At 46.2% G+C, this 22,769-nt stretch overlaps 1 long non-coding RNA gene across 1 annotated transcript in view; it reads left to right on the plus strand.

Annotated features, from left to right (window-relative positions):
* Positions 1-10,890, plus strand: part of LOC142009167 (uncharacterized) — a 53,260-nt gene extending 42,370 nt beyond the window's left edge. The window contains exon 3 of the long non-coding RNA XR_012644364.1: positions 10,012-10,890. This is a non-coding gene — a long non-coding RNA (uncharacterized LOC142009167). The remainder of the gene's footprint in view (positions 1-10,011) is intronic.
* Positions 10,891-22,769: the final 11,879 nt, after the last annotated feature.

A 22,769-nucleotide genomic window follows, 5' to 3' on the forward strand; every position in this document is an offset into this window, starting at 1 on the left:
TGGCTCTCTAGAATCCACTGCCTATAGTTTTAACCCCTAGAGGCAAGATAGTTACCTTTAGGTCTCAAGAACTAACTAATACTGAGACTTCAGTTAACTGAATGGCTGGAATGCCTGTCTCATTGGGCTGTCAATTGCCCATACCTGGTACTAGGTTCTGGAACAGCTGTCACAATAACTGTTACTCTGACTCATTCTCTTCCCTTTCAGGATATGATAATGAAAAAGAGTGGCTTTTTTTTTTTTTTTAAAAAAAAAAGGAGGAGCCTGTACTCAGCCGGCATCCTGGCCTCCACCCCATCCAGTCCAATGGCTGGGACTGCTGAGGTGCCAGTAGTCAGTACTGGTAAGTACTGGCACATAAAAAATACTGGTACAATATATATATTTATTGGATTAAGATGTTGTTGTGTTACCTTGATGTACATTCAGGAAGCTGAAGATGATATTTTTATATGTCCTTTCTTTGGTGAGAAAGAATATAGGGCCTGATGCAAAGCCACTGAAATTAGTAGATCATGATACATCATGTTACTGGTTACTGTTATGTTCCTTTTTGATTAGGTCCTTTGATTTTTAGCTGTGTGCTTTTAGGCTGAGTGCAGCTGGGCGGGGGTTTCTTTTGTCGGATCCCATAGCAGGTCTGCTTCAGCATTGTTGACAGCCTGGGCAGATTACAGTATATAAAGGAATATTCATCAGACAGCAGCTCCCTGTAACCTGGACACCTGTCTGGGCTGGCCCCCAAGCAACGGTGACTGTCCCTGGCCTGTGTATATCCCTGTTGCCATTCCTTTATCTTGGACTGGATCTGGTCTGCGGTCTGGGCAGGATGGCCATGGGCGACCAGGGCTGTGGCCAGTCCAGTGCAGGTGACTGTGTTCCACTGGTGTCCCCATGTGTCCCTGAGGATGTCTTCCTCTTGCCAGAGTGTGAGGAGGTTCTGCAACTCTGGCTCGGTGCAGGCAGGGGCCCTCTTCCTCCAGTGCCGCTCCCCCTGCAGGCTGCTATGCTCCGCCTCCACGGGGCTGCCCTGGGCGGGGGGGTTGGCTGCTGGCCATCTTGCTGCTGGTTGTCAGGTATGGGGTCACTGTGGGCTGCATGCTGCGGTTTAGCATGTGCTGCCAGCCTTGCAGCCTGTGCTTTCTGCTTTGGGGTTTCTGGGTCCTCGCAGCTTTAACTGCTGCTGGATCCAGGTGCCACAGAGCCCCCAGGAGCTTGCTGCACTATCTCCCAGCTCTGGCAGGGAGCCGCCATGGTGGACCGCTTCTTCCGGAAGAAGTGGTCGACAAGTGTCCACACATGCTTTCTTCTGGAAGAAGGTGTTATTCCTCTTACAGAAACAGAGTTTGGGATCTGGAAGAAGTGTGTTTTCCAGATTCCTTCCTTCCAGATTCCTTCTTACATGTGTGGATGCTCCCCAGATGTTCTGGAAGAAGCCTGTACTGTTCCAGAAGATCTGACGTGTAGACACAGCCCAAGTGTTTCAGGATTTGATTTTATTCATGTTCTTCTAAACAGCCTGCTAAATAATTTTCCTTCGTTTTTCCTTGCTATACTTGGAAAAGGGGATTGTAGACCATGAGCTATCTTTAGTGGCAAAGAGTACAAGGGTTTTTGGCTAGTCAGATAAAGAGGGCTGAGCTTTCTTCGTATAATGTCCCTGAATATCTTTGCATGTTTTTACCTATTTATTGCATTTAGCCTTGTGGGTTTCTGTTGGGGGAACTGTACTGGCGCAAAAGTACCAGTGGTACAACAGTGGATCAACAAAATATATCAATCATGACCCTGGAGGGTGAGGGGCTAAATCAGTCCTCTAAATTGTCTGCTAACAATGTCAAGTAGAGTTGTAATTTTTGTCATATAGGCAATTGTTCACTGGCAACTGGACTAGGCATAAAGCACAGTTTGAAAAAATAAAACAAAACAAAAAAACCCACTTTTCTCAGACTCAAGAATTTTCTTTAACTTTTGTGTCTTTTATTCTTCTTTGTAAGAGTAGTAGCAAGTCATAGTGTTGGTAGTGAAGTGCAATACAGAGCTCAGCCTCCATTTTCATATTTTCTGTCTGTGCTGAACAGAGAGCTCTATCCTGCCCAACTAGTAACTGTGTAGCCAGTTTGAGAAAATTTAAAATGGGTTTCTCTTTTAGCGGTAAACACTGTTAACCTTTGCTTGGAAGCTAAATGCAGTACGTGTCCCATCCCTAATGTTTGTGTTATCTAAGAAGAAAATGGAAAGGAGTTATTTAGAAAACCTCATTAGAGGTGATTTATTTACCAGCCTATGAGTATATAAATACCTTACATTTAAACCTCAGCTCTACAAAGATGATTTGCTTAAAACTGTGTGGTTTGTTGTAACATAACTATTTTTAAAAAATTATATTCTTAAAGAAAACCATTTATATAAATAGGGTCCATCAACTGTGGCTCATAACTCTTCTGGTTTTTGCCCAAACAGTGAGTCAGCCTCATCCTGTTTGGGCAAAATCAAAACAAAAAGCAGTCAAGTAGCACTTTAAAGGCTAGCAAAATAGTTTATTAGGTGAGCTTTCATGGGACAGACCCACTTCTTCAGTGTGCTTTCTTCATTAAACAAACTATTGCCATTGGAAGAAAACATGGATGAAAGAGCTGCCCATTCTTTGGGAAACTATTCATATACCTGGAATAGGAATCCTATTGAAAATGTTAATGTTCTACCAGCAGTCCTCCAACAATAACTAAAGCACACAGACTCCTTTAAAACTGGAACGAATGGGATACAACCCTATTGACAGCAGTGGCTGCGATGCTTTGCCCCCATATTTTTATGGAAATATGTTTTGGATATGAATATGCATAACTCAAACACACTGTATGCGAAATGTCGCATGTGACATCTTGAAAAGCTTGTAATCTGCTGATTGTGTATGTTCTGTTTTGTGTGTACATGTCATTCTTGTTTGTGAAGTTAGAAATATGAAGTTTCAACCTACTTATCAATCTAGATCTTCTAGTGAAAATCATTAGTGGTACTTAAGTAACTAAATGGCCCGGTGCTCAAGACAATGAGCTATAGTTTTATTTTTTCCTGTATGCCCACACTGTGGTTGGTTCTACAAAGACCCATGACCATGCCATATGGTGCTGGAACCCATCTTGTATTTTTTCCATTGGGGTTGGGGAGGATGGAACAAATGATTACTTCCTTGAAGAAATTCTTTTTAAAGAAGAGGGAGCAAATAATGATGGTCTTCAGATGGCATTTGAAACTGCCTCCCCACCCGAACTAGATATGCAAGAACTCCTGGGAAAGGAAAGAACTTTAATGAAAGGGGAGCAGGGTCAGAGAAATAGATCAGCTCTGGCTTGTGAAGAACTGCACCTGAAATAAAAACTAGTATGAGAAATATGGTTTGTAAACAACTACTCTCAGTATTTAGGCTTGGGTGGTGTGTTTTATTTTTGCTTAGTAACTTATTTTGATCTGTCTGTTTTCACCTGCAATCACTTAAATCCTACTTTCTTATGCATAATAAAATCACTTTTGATAATTACTTAATCCAGTGTCAATAATTGCTACCTGTTTTTGTGGGGGGGGTAGAGGATAACAGCTATGCATCTCTCTCTTTCATTGGTAAAAGGGGTGAACTTTATGAGCTTTCCTTGTGTAAAATGTTTATACAAAGTAAAACAGATTTATTGGGGATTTTTGTCCCTATTTGGGGCTATGCTCCTGGGTACTATGACATCCCTGTAAATGTGCCCTCCCAGATCTGAGCTGTTTGCTGGGGATGTCTGTTACCCTAACTCTGTGCCTTTGCTGGGGGAGATCAGAGCTTCGGGCTCAGTATGACAGGATGGGGAGTGAGGGGCAGAGGGCGGGCAGTGAGGGGCAGAGGGCAGGTAGTGGTAGTGGTGTTCCAGGCTCAGTGGTATGATCAGCACATTTGGTGACAATTTGAAGGGGACCTCAGTAATCTAATCCATCCCCATGTTGTACTTTGGCTGTTTTTCCAGCATAAAGCAGCACTAAACCCAAAAGATCCAACCTTTTGAGGATTCACTCTGGACAGAAGCATCCATAAGTGGTGCAGTGCTGCTATACTGATACTTACGCTTCCCCATCTCTGTTGCCACCTTAGGGGATATGTCTGAGATTCCATGATACCTCTCAATCCCCAAAAGTCATACTGGCCCTATAGGACACTCTAACCTGTAATGGGGGATCAGCTTAGCTTAAAGTGCTCCAAAGACAAGTAATGTTCAAAACACACCTTTTGTTTACCCTCCTTCCACACTTCTATATCTTATGTTCTATGGCCACAACTGAGGATCAACATCGGGGTCCCTACAGTTCAGGCTTTCCTGACACCTTCTTCCTCCAACAACAGTCCTAGCACCATGGTTATCTCCTGCAGGACTTTGTTGCTGGTGAACTCAAACAAGTAATTTTGGTTCATTTAGCAGAGAAAATATCCATATGTTTTATTTTTCATTTACAATAATATTTAATTTCTAATGTAGATTAAGTGCAGCCATCCTATTCCTGGCAGGTGGTCAATGTATCAGTTGGTCTTTCAAGGCTTAGTCATCCTCTTTTGAAAGAATAATTCCAAATGTCTATATTTTAAGTTGTTCTTTTCAAAAAGTTCCAGACATCTGAATGCAGGAGTCATATGTATGAAAGGCTGACAAAGTAGAGCATATGTGGTATTTGTGCCTCTTTTGTTCAATGGTTAATTTGTAAATACTTCCCATTTTATTCTTGTTTTCTAGAGCAAAATTCTGGAATTTCTGAAATAGTTTACTATTTTTTTCTAACACATCAGCTTTAGAATTTTTTTCACAATTTCTATATAATGCTCATGATTGTAAATTTCAGGGAGGATTTGAGAAGTGATGTGAGAGTTGGTGAGGTGAAGAGAGAGAGAGAGAGAGAGAGAGTCCACTCCAAATATCCGAAACTGCTTACATTTCAGATGGTTATGGTCCAGTTGGTGACAGGATGGAGTAAGAAGGTCTGCCTTATGCTTTTGGTTTTACCTAGTCAAGATAGGCAGAGAGAGTGTGGAAAAGGAAGAGCCAATAAACTGTTTACAGAGATTTACAATTAAGTATCATCAGCTTAAATGGGCTCATAATTACACTGTTAGGATCAGCTAGAAAATATCAGTGAGTTCTTAGAGGGCAGAGAGGGGTAGAAAAGGAAATCAAGATGAGTAGAGCTCCACAGAAGATAGAACAGGATCCACTGCAGATGAAGTAGAAGTGTGGTTAAATTAGATAGATAGGAGTAAAACAGAGACAGCAGGGCATTGATACAACTATAGAAGTCCAGGTGAGTTTTCCACAGCTATTAAAGGAAGCAGTCAGATCTCTGAGAAAAGAACAATGAGCTATGGGCAGATGAAGGAGGAAGTCTAAAAGAAAGTTGATTTCCACATTATGTCCAAAGTGAAACCCAGTCTGAATTTGGCCAAGGATACTATTGTAAGACAGGTGCTTGGGAAGTTTCGAGCAGGAGATTTTCTTGAGCATTTTGTTATGAACCAAAGGTAAAAGTCTGGGCAGTGTGGTATCTAGAGAAGACTATTCTCCAAAAAAATAATTTTAGGAAGGTCCCAGGAGGCAAGGAAAGGGAAAAGAAAGACACAGAGGCAAGGACGAGAAGATAGCAATCTGGGACCTTTATGACAAATAAGAGAGACCTTACATTGAAAGACAGATACTACATTCTTTTCAACTGTACAAGAAAATACTGGGAAGCAAGAGTAAGCAGGCTGGGTGGAGAAGAGAATTACAGATATGGAAATGGAGCAATCGTTACCAGCACACTTGGAAGTGAGGAGGGAAAAGAAATTAGACTGAATTTGCAATGGTAGGGCATCCCTGTGGAGCTGCTGATGAGATTTATAGCTCTCCTACCAGAAAGAGATGGGACTGGAAAGTAGATATATACCTGATTTGGATTCAATTTCTCCACAAATCTTCTGATAATGAAGGGATTCAGAATCATTTGAATAATATTTGGGAAAGTTACAATGAAATGCCGCGATATGTCAAGTCCTGTTACGGGTCTCATAGAGTTTTAAATTAGCCAATTAGACTAGTTTTGGTACAAGCCCATCCCTTTTCCATTTATTCTGGATGCTGTGGCAGAAAAGTGCAATGTCGTCTTCTGAGAGTTAGCTTTAGTTTGTGACTCTAACTCAAAAACACCAACCCCAAATACAAGGGCACACGACCATAATCTCTTGAGGCAATGCAGTGGCATGGTGCTCCATATTAAATATGAGAAAGCATGTAGAAATCAATCACCTGGTGGAATGAAAAGATACTATGTAGAGGGTCAGGGAGCACCACGTCTTTAGAGTTGCCATCCAGCCTCAGGCAAGCACTGGTCGGAGAACTATAGAATAATGCGTAGCTCATAGATGGCCTTGGGAACATTGCTTTCCCATAGACAAAGAGACTTCACATTGCCCTACAGTAGGTGAGCTGATGGCTGTAAATAACCAGTTACTGTGTATGCTTTGGGCTATTGGAGTCTCATTACTGGCTCTTGTGAATTTTTTGCTAAGAGTGTTATCCCTGATACATTAAAAATGCATCAGCAAATGAAATTTCTGGCAAAGACGGTTACAAATTCTACAAATTATTAATACTATTGAGTTCATAGGGGTACATAAAGAAAAACACCATCATAAGATATTGATTATTTGCCAAGGTTCTGACGTGTAGCTGAAGATCATGTATTCCAAGGAAAGCTTGAGGTACAGGAAATAAAGGTTTATGGGGATAGGTTGAAAACAATAGATAGGACCAGTATATGGTATATATGAAAAACAAGTAAGTGGGAAGAGATAAGGTGATTTTCTGAGAAGCGTTGGAGAAGTGTTCAAACATAATCAGTAAGTGTTTGACGACGAGATCATGAAGATCACTGAAAATTTTGTTGAAAGGTTTAATGAAAGAATGGGTAAAATACACTGAATAAAGACTGTTGCAATTGATGAGATCAATAGAATTGTGTGTGATGTGTATGGGTGAGATGACTTTTCAACTAAAAGAAGAAGAGACAGCCTGATTAATTTTTCCAAATGATGTGTTCAAGTGGAGGTAATTGAAGTTCTTTGTATGTGTGTCCATATGCACATGTGCCCCTGCACCTTGGATCAGATATTTTTGTAAGCAGACCCCCTCCCCTTTTGTCTGTGCATGCACTCTATATATCCTCATGCCTCATCACAAGGAGATACAGGGCTGCACAAGAGACATCCTCTGTTCCTTTTCTACGTCAAAATCCTGCTAAGGAAGCTCCAAATCAGGGTTCTTGAAGAACTCCAGTTACTACACAAGGGCCACATCTACCCTGCACTGCCCTTCTGGAAGGGGCATGCTAATGAGCCAAGGATTACAGTAAAATGCGGTGCAGATTTAAATATCTCACACCTCATTGCATATTCCTATGAGATCTCACTTCCAGAAAAGCCTTTTCCAGTAGCAAAAGCTGCCATGTAGATGGGGTTTCTTCAGAAGGAAACCCCCCTTCTGGAAGAAATCATATTCCTCAAATGTTGGTTGGTGGTGGTTGAAACAAGGTCCACTTGTGTAATCTCCCAAATGTTAGAAATATGCAGCTGAGAACTCGTGAATGCCTGCTGAGGTTCTCAGGTCTAGTGTTCCGTATTACTGAAAGGTAAGAAACTGAGATGACAATCTGGTTGGCTATGCATCAGTTTTGCTGCTCTATCACAAAGTAATGGGTCCTGGGCCCTACTCTGATGATTGGTGTAGAACTTGCAGGCTGTGCAGTTCACCATAATCTTAAGAGATTTTGCTCTGATCAGAGGAAGGAAGACAATGCAAACATTTTGACTGCTTCCAATTCTAAAAGGTTCATATAAAAAGATGTTATTGGGATGACCATTTGCCCTGTATTGTATGGGATCTTAGAGGTACCTCCTTCATCCCAAGAGGGATGCATCTGATGTTATTATGATGATAAAAAGGATCTTGGAGAAAAGAGATTTGTGCACAGGCCTTGGGAGGGTATTTCTACCAGTTGAGGGACTCCAGAACCTAATGGAGACACCTGGTTGTCCAGACCATGGTTGTTCAGTATATAAGCAGTCCTGAACTATCTCTGGAAAACTCAAAGAAGCAACCTGTTTTGTTGGATTATGAAAATGTAAGATGACATATGACTTATTAGTTGGAGACAATTTCTTTCCAAGGTGTGGGACTTATCTGAATCCTTGAAAAGTGATACTTTAGGGTCACAAACTGCTTCACAGATAGGAAAGCCTTGGGTGTCACTGTATCTGCATAAACTCCTGTGAAATCTATCCACTACACTGCTGTCAAAGCTGACTTTTCAAGACCGAGTTGGAAGCTTATACTGTGGAAGACAGACCTTATTGTTTTATTGCTGACAGGAACTTTTAGTAAGGTCAGCCCCTGGAGTAAAACCAAGATAAGGGAAGATGATTTTTCCTAGTTGGTATAGGTGGCTAACTGGACCACCATGCTCTCTGGGAACACCTTTAGGGCAGAGGAGAGGCTGAATGGGAGCACACAGTTCTGGAAATGGTCATGGTCAACTATGAGACAACGAATCGTTTTGTTAGGGGGTGAATCATGATACAAAATATGCATCATGAAGGCTAAATTACAAAACAATCACTTGACTCTAGAGAGGTGAGGGTTACCAGCCTGATTGTCTGCTGTTTTGTGTAATTGTAGCAAAAGTCTGGCAGGACTGAAACCACAGCAAGTGAAACTAATCCTACTACTGGAAAATAAAAAGTAGCAAACAATCGATCAATCAACCAATCAACCAATAAGACAGATAAAATCCCAGGACTAAAAATGAACTAAACCTAATTAGAACTAATTTCTAGCAACAACAGAATATATACAGAAAAAAGTGAAAGAAGCATCCAACACAAGAAGTTTAGAATTGCTTCAACAACTATTGCTGGTGGTACAAAGGGACTGCAGAGGATCAAGAGCAGCTCTGCCCCCTTATACCATCATGCAGTGGAATTTTGACCATCCAGCGACTACAGTACTTTTAATTTCAGAAAGAAGCCCTGAACAAAGCTATATCAAACTAACATGACTGTTTGGCAAGTGGCACAGTAAATGTATGTGTGTATTTGTAACCCATGTGCATTAATAGGTAGATATCTCTTTAAAATACCTACTGGGGATGTAGGAGTGAGTTGCGTCTGGGTCATTGTTGCTAGGTGGATTTAGCACTCCATGTGCAGAAGCTTCTGTAATTAGGTGTGGTAGTTTTAGATCTGCTTCAATAGGTTCCTTCTTGTCAGGGTCAGTCAAACTCCATAAGGGCAAGCAGTCATGACAGCTGCTTTACAAAAGGCCATATACCTTGTGTGAGTTGGGAGAAGCAGAGGCAGGCGCAGAAAGCAGGCTGTTGTCTCTAAGGCCGTTTCTACACATGCCACTTTCTTCGAAAATGGTATGCTAATAAATGGCCCAAAATATGCTCATGAGGCATGGAAGCAAGTTCCCCGTGCCTCATTAGCATAAGGTCACGTGATTTGGAGTCCGGAAGGCATTCTTCCAGACTCCAAAATGCCGTTTAGAAGCGCAGCCCCCTGGGGGGTCTTCTGGAAGGAAGTCCTTCTTCCGGAGGCCCCTTCTTCCCAAAAATTTTCAGAGCCCCAGGGCCCTGGGGAGGGGAGGCCACCCACCCCTGACACAGCGGGGAATGAGACAGCTGTATGGGCAATGGCCCAACTTCAGACACACCACTGGGGAGTGTGGCCCTCACCATGACCAGACACACACCCCTTGACCAGCAGCCTATCAGATGGGGGAACAGGGAGGGTGCAGGGAGCATCCTGGTCTCTGGGGTGCTTTGAACCCCCCCATGCTGTAAGGGTCTCCTGCTCTCCTGGGACATCCCTGTCCCCCCGCCCAGGGGTGTGGGGTCCTTGGGGGCCATGCAGTGGGAAGGACTCACCATTTCTCCTCCTTGTCTCCTTTACAGCGGCACTGCCAGAGAGATGGGCCAGCTCCACTTCCTCAACAGGGCCAGCCAGCTCCCAGGAGGAGCCAGAGCTGGGCATGCTGCATGAACTACCAGTGCCAGGATGTGTCATTGCTCCACCATTGTGGGGGCAGGCCCACAGCCAGAGGGCTCACCACCGGGGTGTGGAGGACTGGGGGCCTTGGGTGGGTTGCCGACATAATGGAGTAGTGGCTGCAGGTTGACGAGGCATGGTGTGCGAGGGACTGGGAGTGGCAGGAGAGAGGCATGGGACCAGCTGATGTCCCACCTAGACACTGTCACTGCATCTGACGAGACCAGCTGGCCCCAGCTCCACCCACTACCGCCAGTCTTCCTGCCCCTGCCCCCACTGCCTTGCCCCTGCCAGACTTCCTCCCAGCCATCCTGGATCATGCCCAGTGGATTCTATCCTTGGCCACCCTCCTGCTCCTTGAGCCCCCACTCCCCCCGCCAAGCCCAACCCCACTGGACCCCAGGTCTCCCTGCTGTGCTGCTGAGCCCCACCTCGCCACAGCTCCTCCCCACTCAAACCTCCGCATGCTCCCAGACCCAACCCAGTCCCAATGGGGACCATGAACCCATTGCAGGAGGGGCTCCTGCAGCTAATGCCACTTGGGGTCCAATCCACTTGTGGGGTCATGGCTCCCACCCCCTCCCTGGACTGAGGGCCTACTACCCCATGATACATGCCCCCATTTATACAGTTTTCAAAAACTTTACCTTGTACCTAGTTTATAGCACAGTTTATCCTGTACATGAGTCTTTTCACTGAAAGTAAAGTTTTTATTTTTACACCCCCCCATCTCCCTCATTATTGTGGAGAGATGGGAGCGTGGGGGGCTGAGGGAGCGATCATGAGCCATGGGTCCAGGGCCAGGGGAGGGGACAGTGGAGGGGACAGGGGCACCCTGACATGCACTCATGGTGTGAACGCCCCCTGTCCCCTGCAGGTCATCCGAGTGATCAATGCCGTCCTCCTGCAGAGGGTCATCCACCTTGTGGACCTTGATGCTGCCATGGAGGGGTTCACCAGCCTAGACTTCCCCAACTGCTTTGGAGCCCAGGATGGGACCCACATCTCCATACAGGCCCCGGTCCACAGCACCGGCCGTTACCTTACTAGAAAGGGGTACCACTCTGTGGTCCTGCAGGCCCTCAGGGATGCCCAGAGCCACTTTCTGGACATCTGCATGGGATGGTCCAAGCAGGCCCATGATGCTGGAACTCCTGGCTGGTGCGCAGACTGCAGGAGGGGACCTATGTGCCCCTATGGCACCTCCCCAGTCAGGGACACCACCACGCCCCCATGCATAGTGGCCAATGCTGCTTACCCCCTCCACCCATGGCTCACGCATCCATATATGCAACAGACCAACCCCACCTGGGAGTGCTACAATGAGCGTCTGAATTGGGCCCGGGGTATGGTGGAGCAGGCCTTTGGCCGGCTCAAGGGGCACTTCCAGTGCCTCCTCACAAGGCTGGAAATCAGCCTCAGGAACATGCCCGCGGTGGTGGCCACATGCTGCACTACCCACAATATTGTGGAGAGCAAGCAGGAGCACTACATCGTGGGGTGGGCTGCCAAGGCAACACCCAGGTACAAGCAGCGCCCCACATGCCTTTTGTTGCCTGGAAAACTGGGATGATGCAGCTGAGGGAGGCCCTCAGGGCAGCTTTCAATGATGGGCCCCAATGACCCCCCATCACTCTCCACCACAGCCCCCTCCACATGCCCCACCACTTCCCCCATATGTGTGCCCCTCACCAACCCCCCCACATGCACACACACCCTTCCCCCACCTATAACATGGGACACAGGGGTGTTTGCAAATAAATATGTTGAAACTTAAAAAGAACTGTCTTGAAACCATAATACAAACTTGGGGGGCTACATACATGGGTGAACGAGGAGAACTGTGTATAGAGCACGGTGGCAGGGTGTGGGGCAGCAGAACCTGAAGAGGGGGCCTTATTCTTCCATGGAGGTGGGGGTCTGTGACCCACAGTGACCATGGGGGGCCCTACCACCCCGGTTCCAGGGGCACTGGATGGGCTGGGCTGGGGCCAGGACCACAGGGAGGTAGGGGTGTGCTGGGGATGCGGCAACTGTGCCTGAGGTGCTGGGGAGGCTGTGCCAGCTTAGAACGCCCTGGCCAGGAGAAGCTGTGCCAGCTCCAGCAGGGCAGCTGGTGGTACATCAGGTGGCAGGAGGGTGGTAAGGGTGGGGGGCGGCAATGGTGCTGGCAGGGGGGCAGTGGGGGATGTGGCATGGGAGATGGCAGGGGAAGTGGCGCAGGAGGTGGCAGGAGAGGCGGTGGGTGCTGGGGGCAGGTGCTGGGTGACAGCCTGGGAGAGGGCCTCTAAGGCCCCAAAAACCTCACTCCAGGCCGCATGCTACCAGCCCACATCTGCCCCTCGAGGCTGAAACACTGCCGGAGCATAGCCATCTGCTCCCGAATCACCACCATCTAGGAGGTGGCCTCCTCCTCCTCCTCCTCATGGCAGCAGTGGTGTGGCCTCTGGGCACGGGCCTGCATGGGCGGTGGGCAACCTGATGGCCCAGACCCTTCAGCAATCGGGGGAGTGAAGTCCTGGCCCTGGACAGGGTGCATCTGGCCCTCAGTCAGTTGTGCTGTGGAGACAAGAGGGGAGGGGTGGCCTGGCAGCCCCTTGCTCTGGCCCCAGGGGCCATGCCCCCATCCTCCATGGCTGCCCCCCTACAGGCAGCTTGTGGGTTCTGGGGGATCCTGGAAACCTGGAGTACCCCACGTGGGTGGGCTGCACACGGGGTGCTGAGTGCTGTGCGTGGTCCATCCCATGGGCCGCAGCCAGTGAGAATGTGTTGGGACAGGTTAGGTGGCCAGGTGGCCAGCCTGCTGCCAGCTGTGATGGGTGCCCCCCCCACCGCCAGCCTGGTATGTCCGATTCCCCGTCATATACCCAACAGTCCCTTGAAGACTTCGGGGTTGCCCAGGTGGAGGGGTCCCAACTGGAGGGGCAGGAGGTGATCTCAATTACCAGGGCCCCCTCGCCATCTGAGGACGAGTCCTGCTCCCAGCTGAGGTCCATGCTCGAAGGTCCCTCCTGCTTACCCAGCATGAGCTGGGCCTCTGCCTCCAGTGCCACCTTGTCCACCATGGTGTCTGGCTTGGATGTGTCCCTTAGCCCCAGCAGCTAGTCAAGAACTTTGTAGTGGGGGGAAGCCAGTGAGTGCTGCCCCTGAGTGGCCAGCTGCATCCTGGGCCTGGGCATATGCCTGGTGCAGTTCTTTTACTTTTGACCTCACTTGGTAGGCCAAGTGGTGGGGGGTTGCCCTGGGTCTTCAGGCCATCAGAAAGCTGGATAAAGGCCCATGGCATGGAGGAGAACTTCCTCCTCCCTGCCACAGCCCCAAAGATCTGTCATCAGCCCCTTGATCCAGGAGGGGGCCCTTTTTTTGGCCCCTGGCTGCCCTCTGGGGACCCCTTGGGTGGGTCAGCGGGGAGACCCTGGGGATCACGGGGGTCTTGGGGTGTCGTTGGGGGCAAGTGGGGTGCCTCACTGGCCTCTGCCTTCACTGTGAGGCCGTGATGCTGCAGGCTTGTGCTGTGTCTGCAGCCAGCACTCTCAGCTTCCTGCTTGGGGCTTCTGGGCCAGTGCATCTTTAAATACGGCCAGATGCACTGGCCATAGAGCCCCTCATGTACTGGCATGAGCATCTCCATACACCAGCTGGCTGGCGCCATGGAGGACCGCTCTTTCGAAAGCAATCTCTGGAGCATCTACACTGGCCCTCTTTTGAAAGAGGGTTTCGAAAGGAAGGGCTTTTCCTGAGACAGGAAGGAAAGAGCAGTTTTGAAAGCCACCCTGCGATCTTCTGAAAATAATTTCAAAAGGGTGCCTTGTGTGTGTAGATGTGTCACAGGTTCTTTCGAAAGGGCCACTCCGTTTGGTTTCGCTTTTGAAAGGGTTGCTAGTGTAGACGTGGCCCTTGTGTGTAGCTGTGTTATTTCAACATAAGCTGTTTTGGATTAACTATTCTGGAATGGACTATTTCAAAATAATGCTGCTGCATAGGTGTAGCCTAAATAGTTCTACTTACAACAGCTTCATTTACAAATAAATTAAGATGCAGATCTTTACCATTTAGGTAGTGGTTGATGGCATTAACCGGTCTTTTGTTAGTACCAAGCAGCATAGCTTTGAGCAAGCCCCCGGCTGTATGGAGGACAAGGGGCAGGGTTGAGCTCCTGCCTCACGGGCCAATGAAAATCGGCTCTCGTGCCACTCTTGGTACACACACCCAGGAATACAAGATTGCATCTAAAGATTCCTATAAGCAAGTGGAGAGAAGCTTGTGTATATTTGGTGATCAAAGGCAATAACTGAGACCTAGGCGAAGTCAGACTAGGCTTTTAGAACCTCTCTTTCTTCTCACTGTGTGTCTGTGGGCCATGGAACTGTTCAGATTTTAATTTGCTTTTCTTATTTATCTGTGGTGATAATGTCTGTGAATTATAAAATAGTCATGTTATGTTATAAAATTATATTATTTTTTGTCCTAAAATTTTGCGAAGTTTTTTCATTTATTTTTAGGTCTTTTGGGACTTGAATGAGGGGTAGGTTGACCACGTACGGTCATTGCTTAAAATCTTCAGCAATTGAGCTCTGGGTCTCCACTGTAGCTTCTTTTCTGCGAGTTTTTATTTTTTTGGTACTGGAGCAGGGCAATGAAGTAATCACTAATCCACACAAAGATTACCTGTGCATATATGCATATACTAATAATTGATGAATGAGCTAGATTCATGTGAGACCTATTAGTATATTTCCTTATATATCATTGTAATTCATTTATTCATAGTTTTAACCTTTGTAAGAACATCGGTTATTTAAATGAGTAGTCAGGTAAACTACACCAAGAAAACTGCAGTGTTTCACATTGAAGATAACTGACATGCATGAAGTCATTGTATTAAAATATTGTTTTTGCTATTGTTTAGCACAGATGGTGCTGGTAATTAATATTGTGCTATTTTTTCATCAGAGGATTCCCTGATTACAAAATTCACACAGTATGTAATAAACTGCTACATTACACTGTATGAATAAATTATATATTAATGATAAATCCATTATCCCAGATGCAAATTATATAATGCTTCATATTTTTATTCCATAGTTCTGTTTAAGTATCATTTTACTTTCAAAATATTTATTACAATTAAGGTCTAAGTTCTAGTAACTTCTAGATCAGTGTTTCTAACTGCATGCCTCTAGAACATTGCCAATTGGCCTGCTACCTGTTTTATACATATGCATTTTTATGTTATAATTCTTCCTACTGCTGTAGTAATGTCCCCAGCTAGTTTGGGCAGTTTAACGGAGTCCAGATCTTCTTCAGGGGATGCTTAGACCCTTACGAAGCATAGCACTTAAAGCTCAATCTTGCAAGATGCTGAGCATTTGGACCTCAATTAGAGAGTAAGGCATGTGTATAATTTCCAGCAAGCAAGCAACACTGCTGAAGTTATGCAGATAAGGCCTGATCTAAAAAAACCCGAAGTCAATAGGCATGACTGTAATGGAATATTTTTATGAATAGCTGGCTGGAGCTGAGTTCAAGTAAGAAAGAGGTGATTTTATTAGACATTTTGAAGAGTTTCCAAAAATGGCTCAATCTCCTTTAGCTGAAAGTTCACACCACAAATGGTCAATTAAAAGTCCACAGTTTTAGGAGTTCAGTGGGATTTCTCACAGTTGCTGAACTTTTAGGCTACATCTGCACAGAAAGCATCTGTCCACAGAAGTGACTGTCAAAAGGGATTTCTCAGCAAAACTTCTGTCAACAGATTGCGTCTACGCATAAAAGCAGATCGAAAGAGCAATCCAGTCTGTCAACACAGAGCAGCCAGACTGCCTGGTCCTCTCTCAACAGAACATCTGACTGGAAACTATGCAAACAGGGCTGCCTGGTGAACCAGAAGCCCTGTCTGCCAACAAAAGGGCCCCAGAGCATATACACAGCTGTTTTGTTGACAGGAAACTGTTGAGAAAGGCCTTATACCTGAACGCAGAGGGGTATAATGCTGTTGGCAGATGTGCCAAGTTTTGTTGACAAACTGTCAACAAAGTACATTTTGCATGTAGATGCTCTGTGGTTTTTTTTCCAACAAAATCCCAGTTTTGCCAGAAAAGGCCTCTTGTGTAGACACAGCCTTAGGGTATGTCTATGCAGAAAAGTTATTTCAGCTTGTATAATGGCTGTTATTTCAAAATAACTTTGCTAGCATCTACACAACTACTACTACTACTACTTAATCCTTGTACTCAACATGCAGCATAGGTCATCTACAAGTCTCCTGCATTTCACTCTATTTTGGGACAAAATTTCTAGATGAATCCAGGAGTACCTCAGTTGTTGTACTTCAGTGTCAGTAGACCTTCTCCACCTTGTCTGAGGTCTTCCTCTTTTGCCATTTCCTTGCAGGTTCCATATAAGAGCTTAATGGACTATGCTGGATGATGGTTTTCTGAGAGTGTGGCCTCACCATCCCCACTTTCTTCTCTTGATTTCAGTGTCAGTTGGTTCTTGTCCTACACTGTTCCAAAGTTCCTCGTTTGTGACAAAGTCTTGCCATTTGACGTGAAGGATGTAGCTCGGACATCTGTTTATGAGTGTCGGTAGCTTGTGATTTTAAGACTTTTTAGTATACCAGGTCTTGCATCCATACAAAAGCACACTCTTCACATTTGTGTTGAAGATCCACAGTTTCATCTTCGCAGATATTATTTGCGAACTCCATATGGGATGGAGAGTCTTGAATGCAGCTGTTGCTTTCCATATCTTGGCACTGATATCCTTGTCTGATCCTCCATCTATGTGCATAATACTCATCAAGTAGGTGAACTGTTCCACGTCTTCCAAGTCATCCTCTCCCAGTGTCATGGTGGTGTTGTTGGACTGGTTGATCCTCACTGTCTTGGTCTTTCCCTTGTTAATGCTCAGTCCAGTCATTGAGGCAGCTTTGTCTAGTGTCTTTCATGTTTTCATGTTGGTCTGAAAGGAGGGTGACATCATCAGCAAAATCAATGTCCTCCAGCTGTTTGAAAAGTGTCCACTGAATGTCTCGTTGATGGCCATTTGCTGTCCTGTTCATAATTCAGTCCATTGTGATCAAGAACAGGAAAGGTGACAACTAGCACCCTTCTCGCACTCCCAACAGTATGCTGAAGGATTGAACAACATGGCATGTTGAGGATTCATACACTGAAGAAATAAAGTAAATAATTTTGTATGAGATGCCATGGTGTTGCAGCAGTTTCCACAAAATGTCTCTTTTCAACATCTATGAAGATTATATACAGCAGGGAGTTTCACTCCAGCGACTGTTCTATGATCACTCTGAGAGTTGTTATTTGGTCAGTGCAGGATCTTTCATTTTGGACTCTGTCCTGTTCTTCCCTGAGCTGTCTATCAATTTCTGCCTTCATTCTCTTCAATAGAATCCTATTGAACACTTTTCCTGGAACAGACTGTAATGTGATGCCCTTCCAGTTCTTGCATTCCTTCAGGTTGCCTATCTTTGGAAGTTTGATAAAGATAGCCATGTTTCCAGTCTTGTGGGATCTCTTCAGTATCCCAAGTTTTCCCAAATGGATTATACATCATGTTGACTGATGTCTCACTACCTGCTTTGATTGCATTTGTGGGGATGTTGTCTGGACAAGGTGCTTTTCTGCTTTTCAGATGAGCAATGGCTTTTCTGATTTGTTCTCTTGTGGCTCTGCTGCTGTTAATTTGCAGAGGTGTATTTGCAGGAGGTAACTTGGGACATTCCATGTGGGTAGGGCGGTTCAGTAGCTCTTCAAAGTGTTTCTTCCATCTACTGAGCTGCTCATTTGGGTTTGTTAGCACACACCCCTCCTTATCCTGCACTGGCTGATCCACTGAATGCTGTGGCCCAGCTAGTTTCCATGTGATGTTATAGAGCTCTTTCAAGTTTCTCTGGCCTGCTGCTTGTTCAGCTTGCTGTGTAACATCTTCCACAAAGTTCTTCTTGTCTCATTTTACAGCTTTTTTGGCTTCTTTGTTGGCTTCTGAATACAGTCTCTGAGCTTCCACCTTGGCTGCTCTTGTTTTGCTGTTGTTGACTGCTGCTTTTCTGTCCTTTCCTTCACTATTCTCAGTGTTTCTGCTGTGAATCGTTCTTTTCCATGCCTTGTCCCCCTTCCCAATGTTTTATCACAGGTTTCTTTCCATGCTATTTTGGTGTGTTCCCAGATTTGTTCCACAGTAGCATCTTTTGGGATGAGGTTTGCTGGAGTGCAGATCTGTTGGACAGCTCCATGTGGGAGCTGGCCTTTGTCTCTAAATCTCTTCAGCTGCTCCATGTTGAATCTCAGTCCTGGCTTGGTCCCTTTAGTGGTGTACCTCTTGAGCCTGAACTTGAGTTTTACCGTGAACAAATGGTGGTCTGACCCTACATCTGCTCCTCTTCTAGTGTGGACATCCTGCATTGATCTTCTGAAAGAACTGCTGATACGGATGTGATCAGTTTGGTTTTCTGACTGGTGGTCTGGTGAAACCCAAGTGACATTATGGATCCTTTTGTGTGGAAAAACACTACCACATATCACCAATCCGTTGAAGGAACAAAAGTCACTGAAGTGCTCTCCATTGTCATTCATGTTGCCTAGACATTCTTTTCCCATGGCTTGTTCTCTGCCTGTATTTGTGCTTCCAATTTTTGCATTGAAGTTGCCCATCTAAATTAATATAGCCTTCTTTGCTTTCTGGTTCACCACACTTAGTTGTTTTTCATAGGCTGTGTCTCCACTATGAGAGAAAATTGAATTTGAAGGAGTTAGCTCAATATTAAAACATCACTGTCTTCACAGTTAATAATATAAACTTGATTTATTGAGTTCTAATACAGATAACAAAATATTGATATTACAGGAGAGGTATAGCATACATTTTTAATTTAAAATCTTGAATAAAGTCTGGTGTGGCAATGCCATGTTCTTAATTCGAATTTATTAGCCTCCAGAAGTGTCCCGTATCTACCTATGGTAACCCTCTACGTATGGCCGCTTCGTTGTACACTGCTATCCATTCAGGTGTGCAGGAAGAAGGATACGGGAAGCCTGCAAGCTTTTGATTGAATTAGAATTTGAATTAGAATTTGAATTGGAGTTCAGCAGTGCCCAACCCTGCGAATATAAAGAACGAGCATAATGAAAAACTCCCTTAGCCCATCTCATCACACCACATCAGTAGCAATCGCACTGCATCAGTAGCAATTGCATCTTTAGCCATCTCTTGCAGTCATGAGTACTCAGGGTAGTGATCTGCCTAGTACTTCTCAGGGTCTCGAGAGAGCCTCAACGTGGACCCACCAGAAGATTCTGGATCTTTCTGTGATTTGGGGAGACCAATTGGTGGTGAAGAAACTTCGAGTGGCCAAGAGAAATGGGGCAATTTATGATCAGATGTTGCATGAGATGACTGCCTGACGTTATTCCTAGGAATCAATGCAATGCCAGGTGCAGGTAAAAGAACTACGGCAGGCCTATCAAAAAGTCTGGGAAGACAACCAGTGGTTGGGGCAGCTCCACATACATGCCACTATTATGAACAGCTGCACATGCTTATGGGGAGTGACCCCACCACAGAGCCTGGTCTGAATTACGACACTTCTGGAGGCCCTGGTATGGAATTCTGGGTGAGCCCAAAGGAGGTGGGTGCCCTGGAAGAAGATGGCAGTGGAGAGGAGGAAGGAGGCAATGAACAAGGAACCAAGGAAGTTCTTCCTGACATCCCAGAGCTCTTCACCATAGATCTGCAGCTGGTCCCCTCCATGCCAGGTCCCTCTACTGTGGCCCCCAAGACCCCTGGACCAAGCTGTTCAAGTGAGTATTCTGTGTGCTAGAATCAGGTTGGGGTGTGTATAGGTATAGGGTTGTATATGGGCACAGGTTTGCTATGGTTCTGTACCCCTCAGAACAGTGTGATAATGTTCTTTGGGATGGAGCATTTCTTTTTGGAGATCTCCTCTAAGGCATCATCCAGGCACTCTTGTATTTTTTTCACAAGGTTCCTGGGCAGGCCTGACTTGCTGCGGCTTCCACAGTAGCACACCTTGCCAAGACAGGCAACCAGATAGCATCATCATCATCATCAATAACCATGGGCTCAGCGCCCGTTGGTGTCTGATGCCTCTCTCACTATTTCCTTCCATCTTTCCCTATCCAGTGCAGAGTGGTTTAGTTTCTGTAGACTAGCCCCGCAACAATCTACTATATCATCTATCCATTCTCTGTGGAGTCTACCTCTCCTATTCGAACCATCCATTATGCCGAATACCAGGGTCTTGATTTTTCATGTGTCATTCATTCTGCAAACATGTCCAAATAGTTGTGGCTTCCATTTTATAACCTTCTGCAGCAGGTTCTCTTTCAGCTGTTTCTTCCCATATAATTCCTCATTGGTGACCTTCTGCATCCATCCCATGCTCAGAATCTCTTTCTATAACAATGCCGATCTAGTGTAATGGTGCAACACAGCATTTTAGCAAATTTTCCAGGCTTTTGGTCACACAGCAGGAGTAACTGTTCTTTCTCCATATCTGTTAGTTTTAGGAGGATGATGTCTTCTTGGCAACCTGCAGAAGCACCAGAATTTGCATCGAATTTTTTTTAACATGCTTCCTGCCCCTTTATATTTGCTTGCAGCTGGTGGCGGGCACTCCGTTCCTCACCTCCGAACATGGTTTCCAGGCTCTGTGGGGCTTCTCCCCACCCCCGTCCCTTTCCACCCAGCCTTTCTTTTCATGTTTCAGGAATCCACCAAGCCCTGTGGCTGCCATGGTCTGCTTGGCATTTCCCCTCCCATGTCTCTTCCACCCAGTCTTTCTTTTCATTTTCTGGACTCCCCTGTGCCACGTGGCTGCCCTGCTCTGCTGGGCTTCTTCCTCTCGCCCCTCCCCCCCATGTCTGTTTCCACCCAGCCCTTTTTTTTTTTTAATTTTTCAGGAATCCACCATGCCCCTCAGATGCCAGACTGTCTGGGTCATCTCCACCCCCCCCGATGTAGATTTCCACCCAGCATATTTTTGGATTTTTTTTTACATTACTTTTATTGTACATCAAACCCCTCATCCCCAGGCAGCTGTCCGTGTGGCTGTAACTGAACACTTCCCCACCATCCCCTCTACTCAGTTTGATCACTGGGGAGGTTTGCTCCAGGAATGTCCAAAAAAAATTTTTCCCTGCCTCAGGACACCCCCAAGACACGTGGCCAGGACATCTGGTGGCTTCCCGTAACTTGCAGCCCTCCCCTTCCCCTGAAAAGCGGACAATTGTTTATAGCTTACCATGTCCACAAAGAAATGTGCTGGATAACTGATGGTAAATGATGTATTGTGAAATGCAGGCTTACTATCCCATCCTTAATAAGCCTTCAGTGGCCTTCAAAAAGGTGACTTTCCCTGATAGTGGACGCGCAGATCCATTCATTTCATTTCAAAGCACATTATGTGAATTGTATCTTAATTTTGATCTTCATTTTCCGGAGCCAATGCCCAGCGTAGCAGAGAGGAACAGAAGGAGAAAGAAGTGCAAACAGGATGTTATCCTGCAGCACATGGAGAGGAATGAAGCTGAGCACAACAAGCTAACAAAGGAAACGGCTCAGTGGTGTCATAGTACAGCTCAGTGGCGTCAGAGTCAAGCTGAGTTTCAGCAGAGCATGCTTGATGTCCAGCAGCAACAAGCAGCAAAAGCAGAGTGAGGCCACGGCAAAGCTTGTAATGGCAGTTACGGAGCAAACTGAAGTCCTGTGCTCCCTGCTGCAGCTGCTTAAGGACTCCCAAGACAGCGGTGCAGGACCTGATACCTGCTGCCTGGAGTCCCCTCAGGAGAGGTCACCCATCCCCCATCATCACGGTCCCCACATGCGGGGAAGGAGGGAAAGGATAGCCTGCTGCCTGAGCCTCAAGCACCACTGCAAGAGGCTATTCAAGCATCCTTGAGAAGGCTTCTTTTCCTGGCCACTTAAACCTCTCCTCCCTGCAAAATAAAATCATTCCTTTGAGCTTGGTGTGATTTTGTGGCATGCAGAAGTAAGGGGGAACACAAATCATAGTGGGGCTTGGGGGGTGGCTGAAGGCACAGCTGTCTGCTGTAACTCCCAGGTCTGCAGTGGACTCATGGCTGAGGGAACCGGGTGGTTGGGGGAGGGCTGAAGGCACAGCTGCCCACTGATACTCCCTGGTCCACAGCAGATCCGCTTGCACAGGGCAATGAGGATGTGGAACCTCGTCACGAAAAAATGGTGGGGATCGCTATCCTCCCAACCCCCACGGGAGCCTGGGCTGCACTCTGTGCAGACCGTCCCCACGAACCCACATCCCCATTCCATGCTGCTCCCAATGTAAATGAGGCACCTCTGTGCATATGTGGGAGGGAATGGCACAGCCCAACCACGGTGCGCCTGCATCAGTGGCATCATTTAATACATAGGAAGAGCTAGCTATGTCAGCAACAGTACCCAGTGCCCTGAAAGGGCCAGCACAGCCACGTATGTAAACCCTGCTCAAGGAGCCAGCACCAGCCTTGGCAGCCGGGGACAGATCATGTCGCCCACCACACACAGGGGCATGCTCTCTTCCCTCAACCAACTGTTCATGCTGTCGGATGAAGGTCCCAGCCTCAGTCCTGTGGTGCAGGCTGGAACTGTGGAACACATGCACCTC

Source organism: Carettochelys insculpta, chromosome 2, assembly GCF_033958435.1.
Source record: "Carettochelys insculpta isolate YL-2023 chromosome 2, ASM3395843v1, whole genome shotgun sequence".
Lineage (NCBI taxonomy): Eukaryota > Metazoa > Chordata > Testudines > Carettochelyidae > Carettochelys > Carettochelys insculpta.